The 17382-nt window shown below is 45.3% G+C and overlaps 1 long non-coding RNA gene across 5 annotated transcripts in view; it reads left to right on the top strand.

Annotated features, from left to right (window-relative positions):
- Positions 1–13723, top strand: part of LOC144165486 (uncharacterized) — a 183009-nt gene extending 169286 nt beyond the window's left edge. For all 5 annotated transcript variants that reach the window (XR_013321467.1, XR_013321465.1, XR_013321466.1 and 2 more), the window contains 3 exons: positions 6046–6079; positions 12463–12501; positions 13607–13723. This is a non-coding gene — a long non-coding RNA (uncharacterized LOC144165486). The remainder of the gene's footprint in view (positions 1–6045; positions 6080–12462; positions 12502–13606) is intronic.
- The last annotated feature ends 3659 nt before the right edge of the window (positions 13724–17382 follow it).

Below are 17382 nucleotides of genomic sequence, written 5' to 3'. Positions count from 1 at the left end.
AGGCACAAGCAAGGCGGTTGGTTCTGAAAGTAGCCACGATGATGGCGTACTGCTCCCCTAGATGTTGGGAAGCGTCTGTGTAGCTAAATGCATGATCCCCACCGAGGGTGGTGTTGAGCGCTTGAGCCCGTGCTTGTGGGCGACCAGCGTAGTCTGAGGGGTTCATATTTCTAAGCAAAGGGAGCATCTTTGTTTCTTGTCGCCAAAAGTCCAGGCGTACATCAAGCGGAGTGACATTCTGTGCTGCCCAGCGAACCTCGTGAAAGATAAGGCGACCAACCGCAGTTCTGCTCATTCCGAGCTTCTGGTTAGAAAGATGGCCCTCTATCAGCTCTTCCCCCGTGTTGTAAAGCCCCGTGCTAAGCAGTCTCTGTAGACGCACTCATTGGAAGATCAATGGCTTGCTCAACCGCCCTTCTAATCATTATATAAGTCATGTTTACGTCCTCCTTGCCGAGAAGACAGGTGGTTGACGTAAGTGATTCTCGAGAGGACAAAAGCTTGAACTAATCGAACGGTATGGGATTCCTTGAGGCCTCGCTTCTTGGTGGCAACTCGCCTGATCATGTGTAGGATTTATTGATGGTGTGTTTGAGGCGCTGCAAGGATACGTCTCTCTTGGTGGCGGCCTAAAGATGGAGGCCCAGGATCTTGATGCTGGGGCTTGGAGTATTGGCGTGGCCATCAAGGAGTATTTGAATGTGTTCCTTGAGGTATCGATTGGCGTGAGGGGGGACGACAAGGAGCTAAGATTTTTACGTGAACACTGGAAGCCACAGGCCCATTGGCGTACTAGAAGTGAGATGCCATGGGTTGGTGTGAGCTTCCTTTAATCGCTTTCGCGTGGCATTTAGCAAGAATGCAGGGGTTATACCCCTAGATGTGCTTGGAGAGTGCACCACTTGTCTTCCCCGACTCGGCGTGGGCTCGTAGCTTCATCGGTAATACAACGGGCTCTGGCTTTGTTACGCTTCTCGTTCCAGGTTCGATTCCTGACGGTGCCGGTATATTCTTTTATTTGTTCGCAGGAGTTTTCTGGTGACACCAACGGTCGCGAAAGAACCCTTGGGGGGTAGAGTTAAAAAGCTTTGCTTTAAAACGTGCAGATTGTGTTCAAGGCTTTGTTACACTGGTCACTGGTGTAAGCCCGCTGCCATTCATACCACTTGTATTTATTCCGCCGCTGTTTATACACCAAATTACGTAAATAAACTGTACATAGGTTGGTGTGTAAAAATATCTTTAAAATTACAGTGTATATGTATATGAGTGTAAATTAAGTGTATATGAGTTGGCAGAGTATGAGTGATGAATTTTGTTCAAGTAATTTCAAAGTAATTTCATTACTTTTGAAAAGTAATAGTAATGTAATGTCATTACTTTCGGCCACCTGTAATTTTTAATGTAATTTAATGACATTTTAGAGAGTTCTGGGAAAGTAATGAGTGATGTAATTTAATTACTGTTTAGAAGTAATTTTGCCATCTCTGGTCTCTTGGTATCATCGTACCATCGCCGGTGCTGCCCTAAATTTCAACCAACCCCGCTCATGGACAGGAGGCTAGCAGGCCGGACAGTGGCGGCGGCGGCAAGTCAACGAGGTCCCGTAGTAAAACGCCGCCCCTTCTATGTCACCGACAAAGTTGCAGGCCACCTCTTCTTGGTCGATGCGAGAGCCGGGGTCAGCATCTTACCCGCCTCTTCGCTAGACTGAAGACGCCGAGAAATGACCCCCCCGCTAATCGCCATCAACAACTCGCCGATCAGCACCTATGGCCAGCGGTCGCTCACAGCCAATTTTGGCCTACGTCGCACCTTCCGGTGCCTTTCCTCGAAGCACGTTTTCTGACTTTCTACAGCCTACCATTACGTACACTCTCAACGCCTTGCAGAAGTGTCGAGCGTCTCAGTGAATGGCGTTCTGTCCTCTGCAAATGCGACCGGACTTCGACCTTTTATGCAGTCGTGCGTGTACGAGAAGGTCCTTGCAGATATTACGCTGATCACACGACCCCGCACGGGTGAGTCAACGATCAAGCACACCATCACCCACCACATCGTCGCGAAGGGACCTCCTGTTTTCGCTCGACCGCGTCGGCTCGCTCGATCGTGTTACGCCAGTACTCGTCGAGAGTTCTAGCACAGGTTAGAACTGGGGATCTACCGCCCATCCTCGAGCAACTACTCGTGAGCCCTGCATATGGTACCCAAGAAGGACCCCGCTGACTGGAGGGGACTGTGTAACTATCATGTTTCTAACGCGATCACTGTTCCACACCGGTACCAACTACCACATTTGCAGGCTTTTATTGGGAATCTGGCATGCTGCAAGATATTCATTAAGGTGGAGTTGGTCAGCGCCTATAACCAGATACCTGTGGAGTCAGCAGAAATTCTCAAAGCCGTTTCTTCACCCCATTCGGTTTGTTCGAGTATGTGCGTACGTCCTTCGGATTGTGTACCGCCGGCCAAACCTTTCAACGTGCCATCGATGAGGTCATCGATTGTTTAGATTTTATATTTGCCTATCTCGACGACCACTTCATCGCAAGCTCAACATGATCAGAGCCCAAATTGCACGTGCAAGGCCTTTTCCCTTGGTTTCACGGATATGGGTTCATCATAAACCCCAAGAACTCTGTCTTCGGCGTGCCGACCATCGATTTCCTGGCTCCCCTGATCAATCCGCAGGGCATCAAACCTCTTGACACGAAGGTGAAGGCGATCCAGGACTTTTCGCAGCCCACCTCAATCAAGAAGCTACGAGAATTCTTGGGCCTGCAGCACTTCTACCGACGGTTAATTTCCAAGTGTGCAGAACTGCTCCTGGCTCTCACTGAACTGCTGACCACCAAGGCTGGACCTGCAGAGCCCTTCAAGTAGAGCGAGACAGCATCTTCCGCCTTTACGGCATTTTCTACGAAAAGGGCCCTCTCCGACGCTGCCATGCTTTTGCACCCTGTTGCTGACGCTCAACTTCGCTTTACCACTGACGCCACCAGTGTGGCTGTAGGCGCTGTGGTTGATCAGTTCGTCTGCGGTTGGCAGCCACGTGGTTTCTCCTCCCAGAAGCTGAAACCTGCGGAAACACGGTACAGCATCTTCGGGCGTGATCTACTGCCTGTATGCCTTGCCATCTAATATTTACGGCATTTGCTGAATGGCAGGGACTTATACATGTACGAACCACAAGCCCCTGACCTTCGCCTTCCTACGGAACCACAGCTCGCAATAGTCGCGTGAGACCCGATACGTTTTCTTCATCTCGGAGTTTACCGACAATATCGAGTGCGTCAGCGGCCCGATCAACGCTGGTGCCCATGCGCTGTCTCGCATCGAAGCCCTTTCGATGCGGCCGGAGCGCTGCAAAGGCCAGCATAATAGTAAATGCCGTCAGCTTGTTCTTTTGTGCTTATATTATTACCCACTGGGCTGCCACAGTCTTTTTGTGCCAAAAGCGTAAAAAAATAGATTATGATAAGGAGCAGGCTTTAAGGGGCCACGCAGACAAAACACAAGTTTGGTTTCTTCGAAAGGTCTTCTCGTTAGAATCACACTGACACCACTTTTAACGCGCACTTTGCTCAAATAAGCGACATAATTTAGAAAAAAAAGAATGGCCATGCGACCCGCTAGTCCATTTCCCGCAACAGAACCCATGATGCCATATGGCCAGCTTTGTGATTTGCTGAGGCTGCAAAAGAGAACCCAAATTAGGCAGGGCTAATAAGCTTGCCGAACGAGCCATTTGGGAATAATTGTAATGCATATTCACGTTAACGCAGTAAGAATGGTTGGGTAAACAATATAAGTTACGAAAATACACGTAAACAGAGAAGTACCGATGCGCAATGCTGTTGGTACTTGGCGCACTATGCTGTTTTAGCTGCACAGAAGTCCGCCGCTTTGGAGTTGTCTTATATCACACTGGCCGATTGCAGTAAGCGACGTTGCCTCACGTGACCCTGTTTGTCGAGCATACTCTTAGTTTCACGAAACGATTAGTTTCTACCGTAACAAAAACAATCCACGTGCAAATACATTCAAAATCAAAGCAACGGCGGACAATGGTCCGACGATGATGATGATGATTGATGATTGCTATTGGTTTCCCCTTTGTAGCGGGATGATGACATGTCATCTTACCAAAAAGGACTAACATACCCATGTTTTACACTCTTGGTTTAATACTAGCGCTGCTTAGGGCAGGCACAAAAAGCTGATTAGGCACAAAATACTTTTTTTCCTGTTACAAGTGGTAGGTGTCCTAGGCAATATTCTCCTCTCTGCTTTTCGTCCACCAGCATTCTAATCTTCTTTTCGTCCCCTCGACAACCTTGAAGTTAACTTCCTCTGTGATACCCTTAAATCCTAGGGCTTCTGGAAGCCTTCATGTAGATTTGGATGGATACCCTCACATCCTAACACTATGTGCCGCATAGTTTCTGTTTCTTTTCCGCAGACCATGCATACCCCATCATTTTTTAATACTTTCCCACAAAGGTCTTAGTTCGCAGGCAACCTGCTCTAGCCTAGAAAAGCAAAGCACTGCCCTGGGAATTACCATAGAAATTTTCTTTTCTGATGTTCAATTTTTCAGCCCTGTACATTCGGCTCAGTTCGGTAGCGGCATCTGGGAAGACTGGTGGTATGTAAGGCTTCAGAGCCTAATGACACACTCGAAGTTCGTTTGGATACCCGCCCTTGTGACTTGGTGACCGACACCAAGAAAACACGATTTGGCGGGAGAATCAAAATTTTAACCTAAATTGATTAATTTCTCTGTGAATACGCCGTCGTTTACTGCCGGAGAAGAAGTGGGCACTATAAAACACGAAATGTTTCAAATAAAACAACCTTGTATTTTGTTTCCGTGGCCCCATTAAGGCCGGATGGGCGCCGATGCCGTCTGCTTGCCGCTCTCTGTCCTTGCATCTTCAGTGCTTATAATAAAGTGCTCATAATAAAGTAGCGCAGCCTTCCGCCTACCTTCCTCTGTTACAGACCGCTTCTCCCCTTACCGACAAGACGATATTAAAGCGCGTTATCTACGGGAGTCGTCACAGTGTCGCGACGCCATCGTAGTTGTGATAAAACTTTGTTCCTCAGTATGGTATCGCGGCACCACTTGGCCTGCCAAGATATGCAGGCGTTTTGTTTATGCCGCCGCCTAAATAGATAGAGACGCAACGGTACACTGTACAACTAAAAAAATTGTAAACGGGTGTATAAGACGTCAACTATCTATTAACCAGACGTCAATTATTAGTCTATTAAGTATTAAATATTGCAAATATGGCCATATTTTCAATCGCCTTTGAGGCAGAGAGAAAGACAGAGAGAGATTTTATTTGCGGCCAGACTAAGACCAGTTGATATTCTTCCACCAGAAGAACCATGACCAGCTGGTAAAGAAAGCCGCCGACATAATTTTTCCCCTTGAAAGGTGGGCCACACCAAAGCCAGTCCAAGTAATATCGCCACGGGTCATGTGGCCAAGGGGGCACGTTGGTAAATGTTCTTGGAAGCAACAGCGCCATAGAAGACTCAAGGCTTTTTTCTTAGCTATTTAGTATACTAGCTATCGACTTGCTGCTTGCTGACTTTATGCCCTTCACTTAGTTATCCGCCTTCCACTGCACCCCAGCAACCTTGGTAAAGAAATTTTTTTAGCGGAACACTTGCGCCTTCCATCAACATGACCAGTTCTTCCCGCTTCCTAAGCGCTAATGAAATGCGCTAGTGTACGGCATTGACTCTTGCAGGGAAAATTATCGGCTGGTCATTATGTGTTAGGTAATGGCACATCATATTCGAAATTTGCCTTTAAAGGTGGTTCCACAGCACACACACCAATGCTATGGGAAAGGCCGCCGAACAAAGGTACACACGCGAGGGACCATTATTGTGTTGACTTTTATATGTCCATGTATAGTAATTTACGACTATTTAGGCTTGAAACCGAAACTAAAAGCACAGCCAACGCTAAACAGTCGCATTCTGTACGTATAATTGTCTGGAGTTTTCTTTGTCGTTTCTTTGCAGCGAACGTAACGGCGGCACCAAAGGCATGAGCCTGGTAAGTCGCGACTGGTTTTTTAAATTTTCCGCTTCCCCGTGTGGAAATGATACTTAAACACTAACATAAAAAAATTTGCTGATTTTTATGATGTTATGCATACATATAAAAGTTCAGCATGGCCATTTTTTGCACATGATTCTGACTTCATCAACGAAACGTGTACATGTACAAGGCCTGCAGGCTGCTTGTGGAAAATCTAAGGCAGAAAAGGCACAAAAGTGCAGAATCCCAATCTTCCTACCGTAAAAACCAGGACGTATTACCTAATTAGCAGCTTCTACCATTCCTTCACCCCAGACCGTGGTTTCACGGGCACAATAGAACGAGGCTGCCGCGCTGGCGACTTTTTTTGGTCGTGGTATACGGTGACCTCGAAAGATGGCGCGGCTCATTGGGAAGGACGAAAGAGTATCCAATAAATTTCGAAAACATGTAAAAGCGCTGGGCTTAAAAAATAATATACATACAATTTTTGATGGATGTTGAGGAGAAACACTTTGTAGGTTAGCAGGCATTGGTGTATATTCACTGACTGATTAGTGAAGGGTTCAGAGAAATAGAGCAAGTGATTCCTATTCCGATTACAACAGTGCCAGAGAAGACTGCCTAAAGGGAAACATATTTGAGAAACATTGATTGGAAAAAAGAGAGCAAAAAGTTTCCCTCCATACAGCAGTGGGCCCGAACGGAATAGAGCTGATAAACCAGCTTGGACCAAAACGTAAGCATCATTGATGAGAGCAATAGATCAGGTGATACAAAACAAGCAAATGCTATAGTATTGGCAACACAGTAGGGTGAATTCAACATATAAAGCCAGAGAGAGCAAAGCAAGTATTGATTCATACAGACCAGTTACAGTAACTTCACTGGTGTATGGATTCGTATTGCAGGCGATAAACTCAGTAATTTATACATCCATGGTAGAAAATGAAATCCTAGGGAAACTGCGTAACATATTTAGACAAGACACACGCTTACATGATACTTTGTTCGTCAGAGCACAGTGCATTTTAATTGCGAAAACTCAGAGTAGACCATTATGGATTACGTTCTTGGACATTAAAAGGCCATATGACAACGGGAACAGAGAACTGCAGTGGACGCTGCTGACACTCCAGGGCTCAGAGTACGAGTTATAACAGTTCCCTAAATAATCTATAAAGACAATAGAGTGGACCTCACACGGGAAGGGCAGATATACACACAGCAGCTCACCACCCACCGAGGGCTGAAACAGGGACGCCATTTGAGCCTAATACTATTTGTGCTATACATGGCATGGTTAGAAAAAACTAGAAGTCCATTAGGGTTCAACCAAACGCACGTGTGGCAAGGTTGAGTGATTGAATGGCGTATTCCGGGAAGGTTATACGCAGACAACATTGTTCACTTAGCTGATATCCAGAAAAATATAGAATGGCTCATAAATATTAGTGGCCAAAAAGCCACACACCTCGGGTTAATGGTAACAGGGAAAAATCAAGAATAATGACTTTAAATGACAGTAGCACTGACGCAGTGTCAAACGAGCATGGGGAATTACCCAGGGAGAGGGGATATAAGTATTTAGGAGTGTGGATAAACGAATGGGAGGAGTACTGAAGACCTCAAGAGGAACAACTTAAGAATAATAGAAAGCGAAAAGCAGCTCTGAGGAAGTATACAGCTATGTGGGTCTAAAAAATACGAAGTAGTGATACGGATTTAGAAATGAGTGATGGTTCCGGGCCTGACATTGCTGAATGCAATACTCTGCTTAAAATCAAACGCTCGTACATGCCTTGAGGTGAACCAGAGAATGGTAGGCCATTTGGCCATAGGAGCGCATATGGGCAGGGCATCGTTTGAACTTAGAGAAGCTCAGAGTAAAACGTTTTGATTCGGGGTTAAGAGCAATAGATCCACGTCGGCGGACAGCTGAAGTTTTTGGGTGCCTATGCATGCAAAGCGTGCGCATGCAGTGGCTAAGGTAGACTAGAAGGCTAACACTAAAATATAGAAAGAACTTTGGAAAATCAAAGACAGCCAAGGTAACAATAAGGATGAAAGGTCGATAGAAACAAATAAATGGAGCAAAAACACCGGAACCACAACTTTCTTAGAGGTGTACAGGGCAGAGAAATTGGACATAAAAAAGAAATTTCCTCCGATAATTCCAGGGGCAGTACTTTGATTTTTCAGACTAGAGAAAGTTGCCTGAGAAGTAAGAGCTCTATGTGCACGTATACACAATATGAGCGGGAATGAGCTGTCTGCGGCACATTCGGAACTATACGGCACATACGGTCTGCGGACTATACGGCACATTCTGCTGGAATGTGAGTGTATCCATGCAAAGCTGCATGAGGAAAATATTCGGCTTCGGCAACCCGTAAGATTTAAGGGTAGCACAGAGGGAGTAAACTTCAAAGCTGTCGAGGTGACTAAACCAAGATTAAAGTGCTCGTAAAAGAGTAACGGAGGTGGGAATGTTCCCTTGGACCGCTACCACCTGTAAGAGACAAAATTTATTTTGAGCCTGGCATATGAGCAGCTCAGGACAGCTCATATGCGTTTCTCTGCGTGACATGTTGCTCAAACTCTTTTCTAGCCGCCTACGGCAAGGACGAAATGCCAAGCTTTGAGTGCAGAAGCCCACCCCTCGTTTCGCACTTTATCAGCGTGCTTTCAGACTAAACATGGGCCTCAGATTCTCACAAGGCTTTGTCGGCACACTGGAAAGCGAGCCGTTCAAGATTGTTCTTCACATAAACCCAGGTAATTGACAATGCAGTCAACAGCCCCTGAATCTGTGCTGACCTGTTCAAAAGCCTCATCGTACTCAAGTTCAGCGACAACCAAGCCATCCAGTTTACATTCCAGCTATTGTAGAAGCCTCTCGTTTCCGCCAACTCGAAATGCAAGCTTCAGAACAGCCAGGGTGACCACAACTTTTTCTTGAGCCTGCTCAACCTCTCAGTATCCAAATTTTGAGGACTTGATCAGGCTGTACACTGAAAGCATGTAGTACAGCTGAAAAAAAGTGGGCAACGAGGGATGGTCATTCTGATCTTTTGCTTGGCGGATTGTCCACAAAACCCCTCCAGTACATCCTTTTGAACTTTACAGTCGAAAAATACTTGAAACCGCAGTGTATGATCAAATACCTGTCAGCTCTAAAGCTGACAAAACTGTGATACAAAGGCCTGCTGGAACTTGCTTGGTCAAAAAATGTGCGCAGAATATTCTTCCGGCCACCAATCCCTCCCACTTGTTAAGCAAGTACAGGAAGGAGGCCAGAACTCTCAAATTCTGTCTGCCCGAAGAGGTGCCTCCTTTAGGATTGATCTGACTGAGAGCATCGAACAAGTCGTTGAAGGTCGAGGTGACTTCCCCTCTGCTGTTAAGGCTTTCCAATCGCACTATTTTTCTTTGGGAGTAAAACTCCTACCCGATCGCCGCACTTCGACTGAGGAGCTGCGTAGCGAGTTTTACGCGCATTTTCTCAGTGGTGGATGGATTTAGGTGGGCTGTATGAGCTTGTGGGTAACACATAAGTTACTAGGCTGCTTTGAGTACTTAAGAAACATTTTATCATACCACGCCCACTGGAAATAGCCGCTGCAAAAGTTCAAAACCTTTTGTGAATGTAAATGGTTCCGCACAAGGTTCATAACGCGTGAAGCATAAAAAAACAAACATCCTACGCTTTTCATCAGAAGAGTGTGTGAAGGAGCTATTGGGGAAGATTCGGTGGTTCCCACTTATACCAAAGTGTTTCCACATATAGCGGCTGCTGGCAGCTCCGTCATACACTACTGCATTAACTACACAAATTTTGTGGGTGCGTCCGACATGACCTTTTAACAGCGTTCACCGAAACACGTGTAACGAAACAGCGGCGCCATCTCGAGTCACCGCCGCCAGCTCCCACAGCAACCGCGCGCCCGCTGACTCCCGAAACGCCCAGCGCTATCTCATGGCACACCTAAGAAACACAACCCGGCGGTCATAAGCATCGCCCGCTGAAGATGCAACGCCTTTCAAACACCTCGTGTATTCTTCCACCGTGCCCCAGACTGACTCGGCAAGGACAGGCAAACTTTCGATAAGCAAAGGAAGACACGCTGCTCACGGCTGCTTGACTACAGCACTAAAAAACCGTAGTGACACCACCTCCCAATCTGCGCACCCCTGGCAATGCCGCCTGATCAAACGCACACCCTATGGACTTCCATACTAGAGCACACCACACTAGAAAGCGGCTGACTACTGCAATTCAGTTAGAGGAGCGTGGCCGGCTTCGTCATGAAGACCACCAAGAGCCGACTGAAAGGAGCAGCTTGTAGACTCGCTCCGCCAGTTTTCCTTTTTTTTTATTGGTATTTGTCTATTTCGCTTTTGCCTAGGCTAAGCCTGCTACGGCTACACCTAATATGCGTCGGAGCCACCAGTAGCGCGGGCATGCAACCTAATTCCTGATCCATCGTACGTTGGATGACGAGACAGAAGTATTGAAAACGGAAAGGAGCGTACTGTAAACTATGTGTTTTAGTTATAGTAATCGCGCAGTGGGAGGGTCCGATGAATAATGCGGGCCTGAAATTCTATGAACCTTACCGCTGGGCAATCCTTCTCATAGCCAAAATTCTGAGGGAGTTCATCAACCTTACCTCCCCTTTCTGCCTCCGCATTGCAAGGGATGGTTCGTAGGTACTTGCGCCTCCACAAGATGATATCTTCTCTCTCAAAAAACGCCATAGATCTTCCGAATGTATTCAGGGGAGACTGTGCACTCACCCCGGTAAATTCCTTCACTAGCCTGTAGTTTCGGACAACCGATAACATAACCGACGTTGCCTGACCTGGGCCGATACGTTTCATTACAGTCGCTTCACCTGTTTCAGCAACTTTTTATTGAAAAAGCTGACGAGCGCACTCACCGCCGTCTAGGCTTTCCACCTGTATCCAACGCAACCATCTTACTTCCTCTGAGAACTGAAAAGCTGGAGTGAGCGGGTGACAGCAAAACCCTGGGGAAATCATTTCACTTTCGCATATTCTAACTCTTCAATACAGCATCCTATGAATATCACATACACTAATACCTGAAGGAATCTGCAGGTTTCACATAGGATGCACCCGTTCCATGCCTATGGCTGTACAGTCATAGGAAGTTGTCCCGAGTATAGGGCTGCGATCTCGCCAAGATGGTCGTTTCTTCTGTGTATTACACTTCGCGCATCAAGCTAAGGAACACCGCGCATACGCCATATCCAAATCGCCTCAAAATACATGGGTTCTGTATACGTTTCTTCACTGGGGGCTGCTGTAGAGGCCCTTTCATTGGTCTCATTAAGGGAAGAGCAGTCATCGTGGGTTTCCCGCCTGCGCAATACGGTACATACAGCCCGAACGCAAAACCATGCAGCGTCTTCAATTGGCTGCTGCCACCTTGAAGCTTTGTTGATGTGCGAAGTGCACCCGCCGTCGTGGATCAGTGGCTGAGGCGTGGCGCTGCTGAGTCCAAAGACCCGGGTTCGATTCCCGGCAGCAGCGGCCGCTTTTCTGATTGAGGCGACAAGCAAAAACGCCCGAGTGTACGAGATTTCGGTGGACGTTAAAGATCATTAGGTGGTCAAAATTAATCCGGAGCTCTCCACTACGGCGCGCCTCATCGCTTGCGTTGCGTCGGCGCGTTAAACCCTACAATCAATCAATCAATATGTGCAAAGAGCCCCGGCCTCTTCCCTGAACCATTTAACACGACATTAACTCGCGCTTCAGTGCAGCAGATATTCTTTCTCTGGGATGCGTAGAAAGGCCAGTGGCAAATGTGGCACTCATATTACCCCTTTACTTCAATGCTAAATTTTGGTGCAAGTAGAAGAAACTTTGATGTACTATTTTCTGTTCCATGCCGAAAAATTTTTTATTAGACACTAACACTTCAGGCATTCGAGTGTCATCAAAGTAAAATGGAGGCGGCACAGTTATATGATACGGATGTTGCTTAGGTAGGCATGAGGCAGCTTGTCAGCTGCCTGACGCCGCGGCATGGAGATTATAATTGTCGGTACACGCAATTTTCGGCCTTATAAGCCACCCTCTACGACGAAGAAGCTCATTTTCCTCACACATTTGGAAAGAAAGCGACATTTGATACTAACTGCAAGCATATTTCTACCTTGCCGTGGTTTTTAAGGGTAGCACCATAACCACTCAGTATTCTTGTTGGCGGTAAACACCGCGTTTCTTCTTTCAACCTACGGACTATATTTGACAATTACTTAGAATGGAAAACGTTTTAGGACATTTAGCATGTTTTCGCACAGAATGGCGCTAATAATAGTTCTGATTTTCTATGATATAGGTAACAAATTATTCTCTTTTTCTAGCCATCAAGAAATTACCCTGCCTCTTAAGCTTCCATTAGGGTATGTATGTGACAGAACACAGTACGGCACTTCTTAAATTTCCTCAATATTGCACATTGTGCGGGAGTTGCGTTATGAAAGAGAATTTTTTGCACAAGCAGTACAGCGCAAGCAAGTTCCTCGTGCGCATAAAAAACCGTGTTAAAGCCTACTGGCACCCCTGGATCCCACCGTTTGGATTTCCCCTGGTATTGCATTTAGGCGAGCCTATTGGAGATGTACAACACAACTATTCTATGTGGCAAGAGGTGCTCCAAGAAGCGCCTTTTTTGCTCCCACAGTATTTGGGAGATGACTCATTTTGAAGTAATTCATCCTGGCCATTGAAAGGCTGCAGAAATCAATCTCTAGTGAGGCTAAGTTTTGCAGGCTGAGGTTTTAATGAAGACGGGCGACGCAGTCAATCAAAACTTAGGAATAGTGTGCCCGCAGCCAAGCGGCAAGATTTTAACACCTCTGCTCTGATAAGATTGTGTAGATCGACCCAAGTTACAGCACCTACACATGGGACGAAACTACCGCCTACGAAATGCTGCCACGCAGATAACAGTAATCAGTAAACAATCTTCTAGGATGGTACATTTACATGTAATTTGTGGAGGTGAAAGATTACATATTCAGTCAAGTTACTTTACTTGGATTACAGGCTTACTGGCATTACAATTATTGATGGTACGGTACATTCAAATTCAAAAACTTACATTCAGAAAAAGAACCAAGGAGGTTAACTATTATACTGCTGGTCTCTTTAAACTGTACTTTAACTGTAGTACGTGATGACATCACCGCGCTTAAATACTTGCACTTAATTACTGTTCCCAGTAAAAAAACTGTGTTATGGTGCAGCCTGTTATAAATCGCTCCAGCTGGCCACCCCGGTACGGTCGCTGATCTCTACCGCGGTGAATTACGGACTTGCACACAAATGAAAAAAACGTAGGTGAATTCGATTGCCTCCGGGAGCCATCGGCGCTAATTTCAAACTTGTGGTACTTGACAAACACGCTCCATATTGCAGGTTGTAAAATCACAGAACTACATTTTTTTTGTTGTTGTCGTGATTCCCTTCGCAAAGATTCATTATTGTGTATTCTTATTTTCGCAGATGGTATTTCCTGAATAATGCACCGAAGCTCCATGGCAGGAACCACTTGTTTGCTTCGACTCTATTTTGATTGTGTGGGACCCCTTGGTATCAATACAGTACATGGGAAAATAAAGAATCCATTCTTCCAAATGTTTATTTCTTTATTTATTTTTGATATACTTCGAAACATTTAAGGTCCAAGGAGGAAAGGCACAGCACGTTCACAGGTCAAACAAAGGTACAATAAAGTTACAAGAAAACTATTACTAGGATACATCAAAGGTAAGAAAAACATGCAAGTCACAATCAAATTTTACGCGTTTTCACAGGGCGGGGTACACACTCTGCAACACAGCCGAAAAGCAAAGCACCGCACTCTTAGGCACACAAATGAGCGAAGTTTTGTGAAAGTCAGGAAACAGCGCATTTTACGTTGGAAAGAAAAGTATTTAAGTTTCGGGGCAACAAATCTCACTCATTGATTTCGGGAAGAAACAGTGTTTGTAAACAGTAGTTCTTGCAAAGTTTGGCTTGATGCTGCAGCTGTGTTTCTGACGGCAAGGCCTGGAAGAATCTTTTACTACGTAATTAACAGGTTTTATTTCTAGATTAAAAATGTATTAAACAGAGCAAGTTAAGTCGAACAGCTTGTCGTCTGTCCTCAAAAGGTTTAAGACTTGCCAACTGCAACATCGTCGAGGGGGAATCGTGACGTCTATACCTATTATAAATAAAACGTGCTGCGAGCCACTGAATTTTTTCAATCTTTTGTAGGTTGCGTTTTGTGTGATGGTTCCATACTACGGGGGCGTACTCCAAAAATTGTCTTACAATTGTTTCGTGTGATTTGAGCGTTAGAAAACTGGGGCCATTAGCTAATCGATGCTTTAGAAACCCTAGTTTTGCGTGCAGAGGAGTATGTGTTTACTATATGGGTTGTCCTGTTGAGGCTTGGGGTAATTGTTACACCCAAGTATTTATATTCTTCCACTTGTCTAATTTGCAACCCTTTTATATCATATCTGAACTGAAACTTTTGATTTTGTTGGTGATACACAAATGCACAGCTTTTTTCTAGAGTTTTTACCAGGGTTCATTTCGCACACCAAGTTTCCAAGTGACCGATATTCCTGGTTAAAACTTCTTGATATGCCATGGTGTTGATTCCTTTGAAAAGAATGCAGTCACCTGCGACTAGTTTAACTTGAACGCTGGGATCAATTCCTTCACCGAAATCATTAATTAAATATTAAAAAAAACAGGACTTAGTACGGACCCCTGCGGTACTACGAAAAAACGTCTAAAAAACGCCAGCGCGATCCCTCAATCTCCACGTACTGTTTACAGTTTAGTATATGAGACATGACCCGATTTGTTATATCTGAAGGAATGCCAATGGACTTCAGTTTAGTCATTAACTTTTTATGTTGAACTTATCGAACGCCTTCGAGAAGCCTAAAAAGATCCCGTCAACCTGGCTACCAGCATTTAAAGCATTGGCAAATTCATTAATTGTAGTTAATAACTGCGTCATAGTAGAAAGACCTCATCGAAAACCGTGTTGGTGTTCTCTAAGAATATTTTGAGACTGAAGCAAGTCATTCAGATATTTTGTGATATCTCCTACCAAGTTATAATAATGACAGGTGAGAGATACGGGTCAATAGTTACAAAAACGCTTGTGGCCTGAATGTCCAACGAGAAGAAAGATCCAACGAGAAGAAAGGTCCAATTCGTCACGTGATCAGCGAGCCTGAATGTCCAACAAGACGAAAGGTCCAAGCGAGCCTCAATGTCCAACGAGACGAAAGATCCACCGAGTCTGAAGGTCCAATCGAGCCTGAATGTCCAACGAGATGAAAGATAAAACGAGACGAAAGGTCCAATCGAGCCTGAATGTCCAACGAGACGAAAGATCAACAGTCTGAAGGTCCAATCGAGCCTAAATGTCCAACGATGATGATGATGATGGTTGGATGTTTATGGCGCAAGGCCAACTGGGGCAAAGAGCGCCAAAACAATAGTCGTATATGAGGGGTGAAACCTTAAACACTATGAAAAGTCAGCAAAAACAAAAGTAAAATCGCAAAACGACAATGAGCATGGCTGGTGTATAGGGCCAGGGAGTGATCACGCGTGGTATGAAATGAGGTCTAAAAATTGAACTTCTTCTAAATATTTAAAAACGCACTTGATAGAAAACATGGGATTGTCAGAGAGGAAAAACGCTGGGTGTAGTGGGACGTGTAGTCTGTATAGCTGTGGGAAGTGTTTGCGTCGTGTTGTGTGAAGTGCGTTGCATTGAATGAGTATGTGAACTACAGATAGGGCCTCTCCACACCTGCCACACTGGGGTATTGAAGACCCCGTGAGGAGATACGAGTGTGTGACATGTGTGTGCCCTATCCGTAGCCTAGCAAGGGCAACTTCTGTGTATCTGTTGCGTGTGTCAGTGGTGTATGGTCCCAAGCGTGGTTTAATAACGTGTAACTTGTTATCTGTTTGTTCACTCCAGTGTGTTTGCCATCTGTTGCGAAGTTGGTGTCTGATGTGTGGCTTCATGTCTGTGCATGGCACTGTTGCTATGTCCATTGTATTCAAGAGTGTAGCTGCAGTGGCCATTCGATCTGCGGTTTCGTTCCCGGCAATTCCAGAGTGCCCTGGAACCCAACAGAAAGTTATTTGAAGGTTTGATGCATATGCAGACATGATAGCCTTAAAAACATGATTGATGACAAAGTTTTTAGAATGCTTTCCTGATGCAAGTGCTTGTACAACGCTAAGAGAGTCCGTGTACACGATGGATTTTACGATTTGATGTTGGACTATGTGATTTATTACCATTAAAATACCGTATGCTTCCGCTGTGAATATACTGCTACAAAGGTTCATTGTTTTACTGACGTTAAAGTTTGGCCCATGCGCAGCACAAGCCACACAGTTGCAGTCTTAGACGCATCGCTATAAAACTCTTCACAGCGGTACTTATGCTGCACAAACAAAAAATGCTGCAGAATCGCAATCCTTGGTGACCTGTTCTTGCTAAACTGCATAAAAGAAAGGTCACATGACACAGAGCGGAGATGCCATGGTGGAATTCAATCAATGATGGGCGTCTTGTGAATGCCTGAAAACGAGACTTCTAGCTCAGAGGCTTCTTCTCGCACTCTTAGATGAAACGGCATGGAGATTGATGGACGATTTAAAAAGAGTTGCTGTGAGGATGCATCATTAATGGTCGGAGTAAAAGGATGATTTGTCATTGACATGATTTTTGAGGCATATAAAACGTCCATGTACACCCTCTGGTGATCTAGGGACCATTTATTGCATTCTACATAGAGACTTTGGACAGGGCTAGTGCGAAAAGCACCGCATGCGAGGCGTAGCCCTAAATGCAGCACCGGGTCCAGCATTTTTAGTGCCGTTTTTGTTGCGCACCCATATACAACACTGCCGTAGTCCAAGCGGGATCCCACTAGGGCGGTATAAACCCGAAGAAGGAGTTGCCTGTCTGCACCATATGACTGGTGGGAGAAAACTTTGAGAATATTCATAGTTTTTAGGCATTTTTGCTTAAGATATTTCAAGTGTGGGACAAATGTTAGCTTGTTATCGAATATTATGCCTAAAAACTTGTGCTCCTTTTTGACAGGAATTGAAATGCCATTCAGAGTAATATGTGGGTCCGGATAGATCCCGCGCTTTTTGGAGAACACAACACAAGAACTTTTTTCTGGATTGAGTTTAAAACCATTCATGTCTGCCCAGCTGGCAAGTTTTTTAACACCAAG

This window comes from Haemaphysalis longicornis, unplaced genomic scaffold (assembly GCF_048455015.1).
Source record: "Haemaphysalis longicornis isolate Haplotype H1 unplaced genomic scaffold, Haemaphysalis longicornis Haplotype H1 scaffold_1, whole genome shotgun sequence".
In the NCBI taxonomy this organism is placed as follows: Eukaryota; Metazoa; Arthropoda; class Arachnida; order Ixodida; family Ixodidae; genus Haemaphysalis; species Haemaphysalis longicornis.
Note: the sequence above shows the minus strand (reverse complement) of the source record. Positions and strands in the feature narration are given on the sequence as shown.